Source organism: Aulonocara stuartgranti (genome assembly GCF_965226115.1).
Source record: "Aulonocara stuartgranti genome assembly, chromosome: 5".
Classification (NCBI taxonomy): Eukaryota; Metazoa; Chordata; class Actinopteri; order Cichliformes; family Cichlidae; genus Aulonocara; species Aulonocara stuartgranti.
The window spans coordinates 6,147,799-6,160,536 of NC_138943.1; the positions used below are offsets into that span (position 1 = coordinate 6,147,799).

Genomic DNA, 12,738 nt, shown 5'->3' on the forward strand with positions numbered 1-12,738 from the left:
ATATTATGTATGATTTTTATATGCATATTAAACTGTGTCAAAATCATAAGTTCATCCATATTAATTAGTGTCTGTTTTAGGTCTTTCTAGTTGATGCTTTTATTTAAGTCATTCTGTGTTCCACAACAGCAACTCCTCAACTCTCCTACCTAATTGCTTTGTTTAACAAAGTGGCAATCAATCATACCACTCACTAGTTATCTGTCATACTATCCAGCCGTGAAATAAACCAGGGACACCATTCCATTTTCTCTTTCAGCTAGAACACCTTTTCTCCTCTTTCAGCTATTTTTTGTATGGTCAATGAAGATTTTTTTTTTTTTTAATTGTGATTTTATAATCTGTCAGTCTTTATTTTGTGCTTCTTCACTGTGCACTTTTAAGTAATTGATCATTCAAAATGAGCTGAAAATTACAGATTACTCAAGCTTTTGTTACTAAACATACATATGCAGATCAAACCAAATCAGTGTTCACTGACATGTGAAATGAAGATGAAGAAAATTATATTCATTACCACATCAAGAAGTAATTTATCAAGAAAAAAAACCCTCCCAATTAGATTTTTATCAATTAAGGTAAATCATGTTACATATACATTATCAGTTTAGTCCAGTAGAGGTTAGTTACTTAAGATATTCTTGATAGCATACAGTACCTATTGGGACAGAAGAAGGATAGGTTTCAGGGAAGGATTTGGGGAATTTTATCATTTGATTAATGGGGCATTGATATGCATAGCTTATGAAATGAAAGGCTGGGAAATTGCTTTCCTATCTTGATGGGCTGATAATGTGAATGGAAGGGGGAACTTGCCTAACTCAGTCAACAGCACCTGTCATTACACCTTTGGTCCCTATCAGCCCAGCGATCTGTCTTCTTCTGGTCTGCTTCAGAAGGGTAATCTCACAAAGCAATTAGGACTTCCTCCTTCTTCCCACAGTATTTAAATGGCAAATTATAATCTAGCCCTCCTCTCCAGCAGTGGTAGAAGCAATGGCTACAGCTGGGTGTTTACTGAACATGGTCAGTGTGAAGAACAACCATGGCTCATTAGTTTTGGTGTATTTCTGTAACATGTGGTAGTAATTCATTCTGGCACAGTGGTCACATCACATGATCTTTAGCCCTAATATATAGGTAGACAGTTAAGTAAAATTTCCTCTAAATACTTTGGTCTATAACCAAAATGTTTTCAGAATAATGATAATTAGATATTACTTTTGGGTACCTAAAAAGATAAATGGTGCTTAAAATTGATGGTTGTGTCTGTGTCTTAGTTTTCATGGTTAATGCTACTAGGTAACTTCTAAAACCAAAAAATCCAAACTGAAACCTGAAATGACTAAAAATACATTTTAGTCTCCAAGTTGTGGCAAACAAGGCCCAAATGCTTTAAAATAAAGTTGCATTATTTAAAAAAGACTATTAAAATATGCCACAACTCACACAACTTTGACTCACACAACTTGTACCAGTGAAATGCCTTTAACCTTTATATATGATATAGGTGAATAAGCTTGTGGAGACAAAGTTTTTTTTCTGTATCATAGGCAAACAGCACTATGATACAGAAACACAGGATACTAATGTAGGTTACAAAAACACCAAGACATTAGCGAACTCCTGTCTTCTTAAAAGTGAAAAGCACTGCTTTATTTGTTTCTAAAGAAAAATGCTTGTTGTCACATTCTTCTTCTGTGGCAAACCCAATAAAAATGAACTATCAGCAACATAGGTGCAGTGGGAAACTGGAGCACAGGAAGTAACATAACTACTGACACTCAGCAGGTCAGTCATCTTCATTCCAGCTGCTAACTGGCAAAAGCCTAAGCAAGGCAAGAAATACTACTGTTTTTTGTCTGATCAGTGTGACTAGTGGACTGAGTTGGGATTTAGAAACATGCCTCTTACCACTGAATCAGATGGAAAACAGTGTCCAAGAAATAGCTGAGCTGTGGTAACCAAGCATCATAGCACAGTGTGTGTCACAGTCTTTTGTAGGTTTGAATAAGAAACTGAATACAAACTTCTCATAGAGTTGGACATTTGCCTTGTTTACAACAAGTACAATAAATAACTCATGTTTTCCTTTTCAGTTTAATGTTGCTTTAGTCAAAGATATATATTAAAATGTCTTGATAGTTGTCTTTTATTTATTTTTTAGCACTAAAGGTTTCACTTCAGCTTTGTTCCTCTACAATACTGTGTGTAAAAGCTGACAGCAGAGAAAAAACACAAAAATAAAGGAGGGGAGTAAACACATATATATTTAAATTTTAAATACAGTACTTTATAATGTGTATGTGTGTGTTAGTCCCCATAGGGAAATAGTTCCTCTGCATTTAACCCATTCACCCAGTGAAGCAGTGGGCAGCCACCAATGTAGCGCCCGGGGAGCAGTGTGTAGGGACGGTACCTTGCTCAGGGGTACCTCAGGGTAGCCGTTCAGTGGAGTCGAACCCCCGACCTTCCGATCATGGGGCCACCACTCTACCTACTGAGCTATCCCTCTACCTACTGAGCTATCCCTGCCTTATAAGGATTTGGAAATATAGCTACCAATTCTGCAAGCAAGGAAAAACAAATAATTAATATGCTGTTGCTACTGCAGAGTGTCTCAAATGTAATAATAGTATTAATCTAGAAAAATGTCACCTGCATGCCAGGAAGCAGTTTTGTTCAGTTACATTCATTACAATCCACTTCATCCAATTACCTTTTACTGACATGACAATGATAACCAACAACAAAGTGAAAGGAACTCATCAGAGGGGGATTTGTCAGTGTTGGACTTTTTAGAAGAAAGAAAGGCTTTTTAGGGTTAATCAGTTTTATTATGGTTCAGTTTTGAACAGATTGGAACAGGCACCACAGAGCTGTCCTTGTTTGTTCTTTTGATCATGTGAGGCAATGCAGTGCAATTTGCAACGACTGTTTTTCCCCCTAGCAATACAGGGAATTAGCCATGCCACAAATCTCACTTTTAGCTGACGAGGAACTAAGTATAGGTAATCTCTTAAAAGACTTATGTGGAGATAACTTTACAGCTATGTCAAGAGCTAGATCGACCAGATCGATATTTAACAGCAATGCCTAATAACTCAGGAATCATCTTTTGTGAGCAAGTAGGTAAATATGAATGATAAAAACATGAAGCTAATTGGACCATTGTTTGGACTAATTATCCTCATGCTGCCCCATAAATATTCAGTAAAAACACAGTATCACACACGGCTATATCAAGGATAATGCTTATAGGAGGGAGGGGATGGTGTCAGCCAAGACATGACTGGATCATTAATTACAGATTTGAGGTGACTTTTCCATAATACATTATGAGATGAATAATCAGACTAGTTGGAAATAGGATCTATAAAATTTCACTTTAATATAAAAAAAACAAAACAACTATGAGAAATGGCACACATTGATTTAGGTTTTCAAATCATTAACCATAATATAAATGTCAAAATCACAGTGCAGTTGCAGTAATTATTGTGCATTTGACACGTATTGCCATTTGGAGTTTGACCGGCCTTTTCCCCTTGGAACAGATATGTTTTCACTGGAATTTGTAATTTATTTGCATAACCATTCCTCAGCAGGATAACACAAATACTAACAAGCCAACAGTCATGAATCAATCATGAACCACTCCATAGTAGTTCATACTATACCTACCCTTTCCTTTCCCTTGTATACCATCAAGAGGTGTGATTTAAACGTTCAGCAAATTTCCATATTATATATGCACTTTACCTTATTCATCTTCTCCCAAGAGCCTCTTCTTTGGTATTCTTCAGCTTCCAGTGCATTTGAAGCTGAAGAATACCAAATATCCAATGCCATTTTTGCTAGAAATTAGATTGCTACCTAGAAGACTATGAGAAGCAAACCACCTGGACCATTCACTAGATTTGCCATCAATTCCCAAAAATTAAAATCATGTTATAGGATCGCATTTGTATGGAACAGACTTTTATAGAGTGATTTAATAATGTCAGCCACACTGAAATTAGTCCATGTGGTAGCATGGCAAGAATATCTTGAAAGGGAGAATTTAAATCATATAGGGGTTTTCAATATTATAGACTAATTATAACAACTTTTTTGGTTACATCTTGTAAATCTAAAAATGGGAAGTGTTTCTCTACCTGGAAAAACTAACCAAGTGTTATATATAATATTTTTCTGCTGCCTGGCTCTTGCCCTTGCCCTTATCCCAGCACTCCGTGTTACAGACTGATGATAAAGCGTATGGATAAGTTCAGTAGGGATGTTATCTTCCTCTGTGGGGAAATGGGTCATTACTGCTGCTCCACTGTCGGCATCTCTTCAGCTTTCCTATGGTGTTACCTCATTTACAGTTTCAACATGAGTATACTTGTCCTGTGAACTTTTTTCCAAGTTCTTTAAGGTAGTCAAATACTGGCCTGTGTTCTTGAAGTATTACTGCATCTCAGTTGTTCTACCTTCTTCCTATCATGTGGATGTTTGAGTATTTGCAATGCATTTTACCATTAGTCATCCATTACTCATGTACTGTGATTGCATGTCCTTAATTTTGTGTTTTTCTTACGCTCCCTTTGTGCATTTCCTCTCTGTTTTCTCTCTTTATGTACATTTCTGAAGGTATTCCAAAATCTAGAGCTGCATGTTTCTAACCTGTGACTATTTATGGACATACTTCAACCCGATATCAGAACAAAGCGTGTAATAGACACGCTGGCCCACCATGTGCATTTCACGCTTTTCCTTTCTAAAATGTGAACTGCTGATAATCTGCATGTGTGTCCATTTCATGTTTTGGAGAGGCAAAGCGTGAAATGGACATGGTGGATCGGCGCGTCTATTACATGTTTCCCTGTGATATTGTGTTACATACTTAGTGTTTACTTTCTCTCGCTGTTTTCTTCTGGTTCTGCCTGAGATTTCTTCCTGTAAATGGGAGTTTTTCTCCCCGCTCTTGTTATGCTTCCTCATAGTGAACTGCTGATTATCTGCGTGGAACAGTGTAAGTCTTCTCTCCTACTTTGTAACATCCTCTAGAAGCTTTATTTAATGAATTGGTGCCTTATACGCCGAATTAAAATAAAACTGTTTTATCAGTAATTTTATTTGTATTTTTTATGTATGTATCTGAAAATGTTTTCATACTAGAATTGGAATTATTAAGGGCCCCTAATTCTTGTTTCTCACTATGAACAGAGTGGAAGGCTGTCTGTGATTTTCAGCTTTTCTTGTACTTTAGTTACTGCAAACGCAAGTTGCCCTTCTTGTTCAGTAATGTACAACAGTTTGTTCCACATACATGGACAGCTGACTGTTGCAGATACACTATATCACCACCTTCTCCATATCCCAGATTTGCACAGGTGGCTATGGATTATTAGCTGAGGCATGTGTTTCAAGAAGAGTATTTTTCATCTTTGTGTCTCTCTTACTCATGAGTCCCAGTTTGACTCTTTCTAACTCTCTTTTTGGATAGCTAGCATGAAGAAGTTGCCTTTGGCTGCACCCTTATTTACCACAGCCACAGTGGGTAGCTCCGGATGTTTGATTTGGCAGATTTTTAAGTCTACATTTTACCCTGCTAATGGTCTTCCTTAGCAAGCGTGTCTTGCAGCTCATGCAGTTTTATCTGAATCCATCCTGATTATCACTTTATTTTAGAAGAGAACACGCCAAGGCAAAGTGTAAGGCTAAACATAAAAACCTTAGATATAAAAGTCTTTTACTATGAAGTTGTCAGGGTCCTGGGACTGGGCGACCCAGGATCCCTGAGCAGTTATGTATTATATTATTATTATTATTATTATATGTATTTTGGTATTGCTGCTGCTCTCCTCCATGATTGTAGATGTGAGTGTGTGTGTTTATGTCTGTGGGGATGCTTGGAGGATGGAGCTCAGCCACCTGCAGGCCTGAGGGGTGTGGCCCTGCGGAAGGACTGGCCACACCCGAAGCCACACACCTGCCGCTGATCAGGGCTCGTCGGGGGAGCTACTTAGGAGAGTCTTGGAGCTCCCACCGACGCGGGATCATTGCTTGGGACTCCACGTTAGTTACCCAGTTTAGGTTTTGGTCGTGTAGTGTATGCCTGCCATTGTTCAGTGTCCTGACTGCTGCCGCTATTGTTTCCCGCAGGAGGAGCGTGGAGGGCTTAAGGAGCAGCGAGCACCGGGAGTGCAGACACGGGAGCAGAGAGCACTTGGAGGACACGACACGGGAGTCTGGGGAGAAACACGGGGATTTATTGTTGTTTGATATCACCCTCTGTAAATAAACACTGTCTATACGTAGAGCACCGCGCCTGGGTCCTCCTTCCCCACTCCTTCCACGGTGTGCCATGCCAGACCGTGACAGAAGTAGTTTTGTGCACACACAGCCAAAGGGCCATCAAACAACTTAAAACAGCAGCGTGGGTCAGGATTTTAAGGGGAGCTAGGGATTTTCAGAAAGACGATTCTTGACAGTTGAATTTAACTGTTTATAGCCTAGATAATATCATTTATAGAGTAACATAACTAAGAAGTGGTGGCCTCAAGCATCTAGTTCATCCTGTTTCAAGAGCTAAAGTGGTGCCATCCCTGAGAATCATACAGAACTCAAAATATGGATGGTACCGCAAAAATCAGGCTATCCAAGACGGATCCCAATTGCGAGAGGGTTTCTGAAGGGGCAATTTTCATTTCTGAGAAACATGTCACTGGATCTTGTGTGGTGCACCTCAACAAGTGATGGAAGGATCCTGTCTGCTGTCACCTCTCATGAGCTGCTGTACAATTGTTGTACATTGTTATGTCCTGCATCATCCACAGTAAGGGAAATGTATACTGCTACCAGGTTGGTAGGTCCTGTAACTAAAAGTGTTCAAGCAACCAATAACTCTCACAAACCTGCAATCCCTGACTAACAACTTTTTTTGTAATATTATTATTTGTTTCTTTTTTTTTTTTTTTTTTTTTTTTTTTAAATGACATCAGAAACAGCAGTATGCGACATTACGTGATGGCAGAGCTTCAGTTCATCCTTTGTCATTTTTTTTTTTTTTTTAAATAAATAGGACAGGGGGAATGAATGAGAGAAAGAGGGGGAGAGAAAGAAAGAAAACCAAAGGGGAGAAGAGACGGTGAGAAGGGGGGGGGGAAGAGAGAGAGAAAAAAAAAAAAGAACTCCTGGGTCACCTGTATGGAGAAAAAAAAAAGAAAAAAAAAAACAAAAAAACAAACAGAGGAGACAGCAAACAACAAAGAGCAACATAATAATAGAGAAAACAAAGCACCATCACAATAAACTAGCTAGTCATAGATATCAATATTTACTAAATAATAAACGATATTGTGCAGCACGCAAGATAGACAGCGCACAGTGTGCTTTGAGGCAGCAGCCAAGAAAGCTTTAGTCCGCGTCTGTGAATACCCATGTGTGCATACCTGTGTGGATCAGCATGCTTGCATTCCAAAGGTTTCTCCATGTAATGATCTGCTAGGGAGTGTGGGGGGGCCACAGCCCCGTCCTCCAGGGTGTGAAGCAGGTATGGAGGAGATCAAAACTCCAGACATCCAGAGGCCCCCAGAACACAAGAGACCATGGAAGACCAACAGAGGGGCAGCCGCGCCACTGTTCCAGTAAGAGCTGAGGAGAGTCCCAGATGAGGGCTCGCCCAGCAGCCGCGGAGCAGAAGTCAGGGGGAGTTGCAGTGACGCGCCCGTGAGCTCCGCCGGCCCCCAGCTGTGCCTGAGTGACCGAGCCCCAGGCCGAGAGGCTGGGGGCACCCCACCTCCAAAGGGGCCCGAGCGAGCCCCAGGCCCCAGGCCCCGACAAGCGGCCGCCAAGGAGTGAGCCGGTGTGTACCCGGACGCCCACCCCCAGACACAAAGAACCACCAACACACCGACACCTGAGGGAGTCCGCCACCGGCAGGGGAAGTGGTGGTGGGTGGAGATAGGCCTCCAAACCTTGGAGGGCCTGAGGTGTCCCCAGAGAGGTGGCGTCTGATACCCAACCTGACATATAGACACAGACATACAGGCACACACAGACACAAACATCCATTCCCACCCTCATGCTCTCATATGCACTCACTCCACACTCAACCAACGTGGAGACAGACATAAAGAGACGCTGTACACACAATCACACTCCCCAAGTGTACTCTACAAACCGGGTCTAGGTACCCTTGCCCCTGGAGGGGGGAATTGCACCCAGACCCAGGTGGTGTTACCCTTTTCCCTGCGGTGGGGAGAGGCAGACCACCCCGACTCCGCAGCAGCAGGGAGGCCCCACACCCCAGACCGCAGTCGGACGGCCAACTCCTCCTACTAGCCCTCCCGCTCCAGCAGGCCGCAGAGAATGGGGGTGGGAGAAGACTCCAAACCTCCCTCCACCCGCTCATTGTAGTGTTGATGCATATGTGTTCTAAGGTGCAATTAAAACCCAGGAGGGCATGGAGCTACCTGCCAAGGAGCAGCAGGTAAGCGCATAGTCCCTCCTGCTAGCCCTCAATGACTAAGTGTATTTGAAAAAATTGAGAGGTGGGCAACGACGTCAGGGGTGAGGTATACACCCTGATGGTAATTTGGACTCCGTGATTGTGCCCACCCCCAAGATCCTATATGTATGTGTAATGAGAGTGTGAATAATGTGAATGTCTAAGTTGTGGGATAAAATTGAGGCAGAGGCAGCCAGAAGGGGACAGGGGGGGGGGGGGGGGGTAGCCTCCTCTGCACCCTGGTGACATACCCCCACTCCAAGGCCCTGCATGTGTGGGTGGTTATGGAGGAGCGGGAAGAGGGAGGCAGCTGGAGATGGGGAGGGAAGGAAGGGAGGGGCAGGTAACCCCTCCCTGGGGCCAGCTCCCCCGCTGACCCCAGTAGGCACTCCCACCCTTCGCGACCCGCCAGGGAAGGGGGGCCCAGGCCCATCAGACCGGGGCCCAGTGCAGTAGCGCCCTCCGGCTCCACAGAGCCCTGGACAGTCCACCCAACCCCACCACAGAGAAAACTGCACCCACCCCACCATCCACACATCTTCCAGACTACATAAGACGGTAAACGCCCAGGCTGAGATCTTCCTCCACCTCTCCTGTATCTCCCCCTCCTGCAGAGAGTTCCTGAAGAGAAGAAAGCTCCTGCAAGATGTGACCATCCCCCCCACCAGTTGAAGAGCCCCCCAGGCGGCTCGACGCACCGGCGGCACCCTGCTCCAGGGCCGGGCCCCCATGCACCCACCCGCCCACAACCCCGGCAACACACCAACCAGGACCCAAGCCCCCGAGGCCCGGCCCGGGCCCCAGCCCAGAGACGAGGCGCCCCCAGAACCTCACGCCCATCCCGGACCCACCCAGGGGCAGCCAGGTTGCCAGGTCAGTAACCCACGTCCGTCAGCACAGACCCTCCCCTAGCCCCGCTGCACGCAGCCGCGAGGAAACAGTCACCTGAGAGCCAACAGAGCCCCTAACCGGATGTGACCGCTACCCCGGGTTGAGCCCCCCAAGGAAGATGCCTCCGGGGAACCCCCCGACGCCCTAAGCCTGTCCCTACCCCCTCACCAATCACAACAGTGAAGGCGGGACCAAACTATGACCCCCCACCCCCACTAGGTGATGGAGCTGATAAAAGGGGCCCAGAGCAATTGATCTAATGTGGTGGCAGAGGCTGTGTCAAGACTAATGTAATCTAATAGATAATTTCTATATTGGTTAGAATTAAGATTATTTTTATTTTTCCAGTTCATGAGGACTGTTTTCTTGGCTATGCATAGGGCAGTGAAGATCATATGGGCTATATTCTTTTCTGAAGTGACATTATCTAAGCTGCCCAGTAGACACACTAAGGGGGAAGTTGGAATGTTACATTTCAGACACTTTGATAAGTCTTCACATATCTCGCGCCAAAACTTTTGCACTGGTGGACAGAACCAAAGAGCGTGGATGTAATTGTCTGGTGTATTGCCTTGACAGTGTGAGCAGTTGTTGGAAGATGTAAAGCCCATCTTGAACATCCGATGACCTGTATAGTGCACTCTATGAAGTATTTTGTATTGTATTAATTGCAGACTGGGATTTTTAATTAATTTAAAAGTTTTTAAGCAAATCTGAGACCAGAAGTTTTGGTCTAGGTTGACTGATAAATCTGCTTCCCACTTTGCAGTAGGAAGGGATATTGATTCATCTAATTTAGAAAGTGTTCTGTATATTTTAGATAATAATTTGGGGGATTTAAGAGTAAGAAAATGTGCCGCACTTAGTGGTGTTTGTAATTCAACTTGACTGAGGTTAAATTTCTTTTTTACTATGGATTTAATTTGTTGATATTCTAAAAACCTTGTCTTGTTGATCCCATATTGTTCAACTAGTCTGTCAAATGGAATAAATTCTGTTCCCTCTAATATATGTTCTAAGTATTTAATTCCTTTACAACTCCATTCTGGGAAATTAATCATATTATTGTTTTGTAATATGTCAGGGTTATTCCAGATAGGTGTACGTTTGCATGGGATTAATGAAGACTCCGTTATTTTTAGAAACTCCCACCATGCTGTCAGAGAGAAGCTGATGTTGATACTTTTAAAGCATTCATGTCTTTTGATGTTTGAGCTAATAAATGGTAGGTCTGAAATCTCTAGATCCTTGCATAGTGCCTGTTCAACATCTAGCCAGGGCTCAACTAAGAAGGTATGTTTTAACCATTCTGAGATGAACTGAAGCCTGTTGGCTAAGAAGTATTGGTGAAAATTAGGCAGATCTAATCCTCCTCTATCCTTGGTTCTTTGTAGCGTTTTTAAGCTAATACGCGGGGGTTTATCTTTCCAAAGGAATTTGGAAATATATGAATCCAGAGATCTGAACCAATCTTGTGATGGTTTGTTAGGGATCATCAAAAATAAGTAATTTATTTTTGGCAAGATCATCATTTTTATAGTGGCGACCCTTCCCATGAGTGATATGGGTAAAGATTTCCATCTAGTCAGATCGCCTTCTACTTTCTTTAGAAGTGGGATGTGGTTTAGTTTAGTTAAGTCTGAAAGCTTAGGAGAGACATTAATACCTAAATATTTAATATTTCCGGATTGCAGTGGGGCAGAGGAAGAATTATGGAAGGAGCAGTTAATGGGGAGAACTGTAGATTTTGGCCAGTTAATTGAATAATCTGAAACTCTTGAAAACCAGTTTATTAAAGTAATTACCTCAGAGAGGTTGGTTTGTGTGTTTTGCAGAAAAAGCAACACATCATCCGCATAGAGACTGATTTTATGTTCTATGTTCTTACATTTTATGCCCTTAATTGTTGTAGCCTGTCTAAATGCTGCTGCTAGAGGTTCGATAAAAATTGCAAAAAGTGAAGGGGAGAGTGGGCATCCCTGTCTGGTGCCCCTCAGGAGACAGAAGCTGGAGGATGTCTGGTCATTTGTTCTGATACGAGCCATTGGGGAATTGTATTCTTATCCAGTTTATGAAAGAGTTTCCAAAACCAAATTTGTGTAAAGTTGCGAATAAAAATTTCCAATTAACTCTGTCAAATGCTTTTTCTGCATCTAGAGATAATATTATGGTTTCGATGTTTTTATCGTATGAGTAGTCTATTAAATTAAGTAATCTACGAGTGTTTGTTGAGGAGTGCCGACCTTTTATGAAACCAGTTTGGTCAGGATGAATTAAGAGGGGGGTCATTTTCTCTAATCTCTTTGAGAGAGCTTTGCAGATTATTTTAAGGTCTACATTTAAAAGAGAAATTGGACGATAGCTTGAGGGAAATAAAGGGTCTTTGCCTGGTTTTAGCAGGAGACTAATGTTGGCAGAATTCATATTTGGTGGTAGTCTGCCCTTTTCCCCGATTTCCTGCAACATGCTGTGGAATACTGGTGCCAAAATTGTCCAGAATTCTTTGTAGAATTCTGCAGGGAAGCCGTCTGGACCTGGAGCCTTATTATTGCTTATTATTTGTTTCTAAATGGATGGTTGCAAATAAGGGGCTCATTTAGCAGCTGAGCAACCTTGTACATGTTATTACTACTTGTGACACTAGAGAACAATGTGGGATGAGACTAACGGAGGTTGAGATTATGCTGATGTTTTTTCCTCCTGTTCCTCATGAGCTCTTTCAGTGGAAAACTTAAACTGCTTTGTTGCAACATGCTTAATAGGTTAACCTATAAGGAGCGGCTGGCAGAAAGCACTGTTCTTTTATGCAAAGCTCAGTAGCTAAGGAGTCAAAGGGAAAGGGCAGCTTGCAGTCTAGCATTTGTGAAATGGTTTGCTTCCCCCAAAAAATCTGGGCCTATGACCATGAGGTGAAAAGTAGCTAGAAAGAATATTTTATTTGTGTTTCTCAACTAACCTGTTCAGATGACTGAAAAGGCATGTATTGAATTTCCTAGCCATGAAAGAGAAACAAAAAATAGTTGAATACTAATATTCATGAATAATTGTAAAATCTTTAAATAGTTACAAATTCATTTGCAGTACTTTACTACCATTAGTATGTAAATGACAAACAGCAAAACAACAGCAACCAATAAAATTTAAGGTATGCATGTTACATTTAAAAAAATATTTTTTTGCAGTGTGCAATTTAATACAGATACAGCATGACTGTTAGTCATTGCATTTGTTTGTGTTAGTTGTTTTTGAGTTTTAGATTACTGGAAACATTGTGGGGGTAGCATGTGGAGCTGACCACATTGAAAGCAGCAAAGTAGGAGAAAGTGAAACATATGATTGATGTAAAACTT

General features: G+C 42.1%; 1 protein-coding gene and 1 long non-coding RNA gene across 2 annotated transcripts in view; both read left to right on the forward strand.

The window, feature by feature from the left end:
- The window catches only part of LOC309706849 (uncharacterized protein), a 464,381-nt gene that overhangs the window by 301,685 nt on the left and 149,958 nt on the right, over positions 1–12,738 (forward strand). The window lies entirely within an intron of this gene.
- Positions 5,756–6,305, forward strand: LOC309706295. The gene is made up of 2 exons (XR_014276712.1): positions 5,756–6,063; positions 6,151–6,305. It is a non-coding gene; the product is annotated as an uncharacterized lncRNA (long non-coding RNA).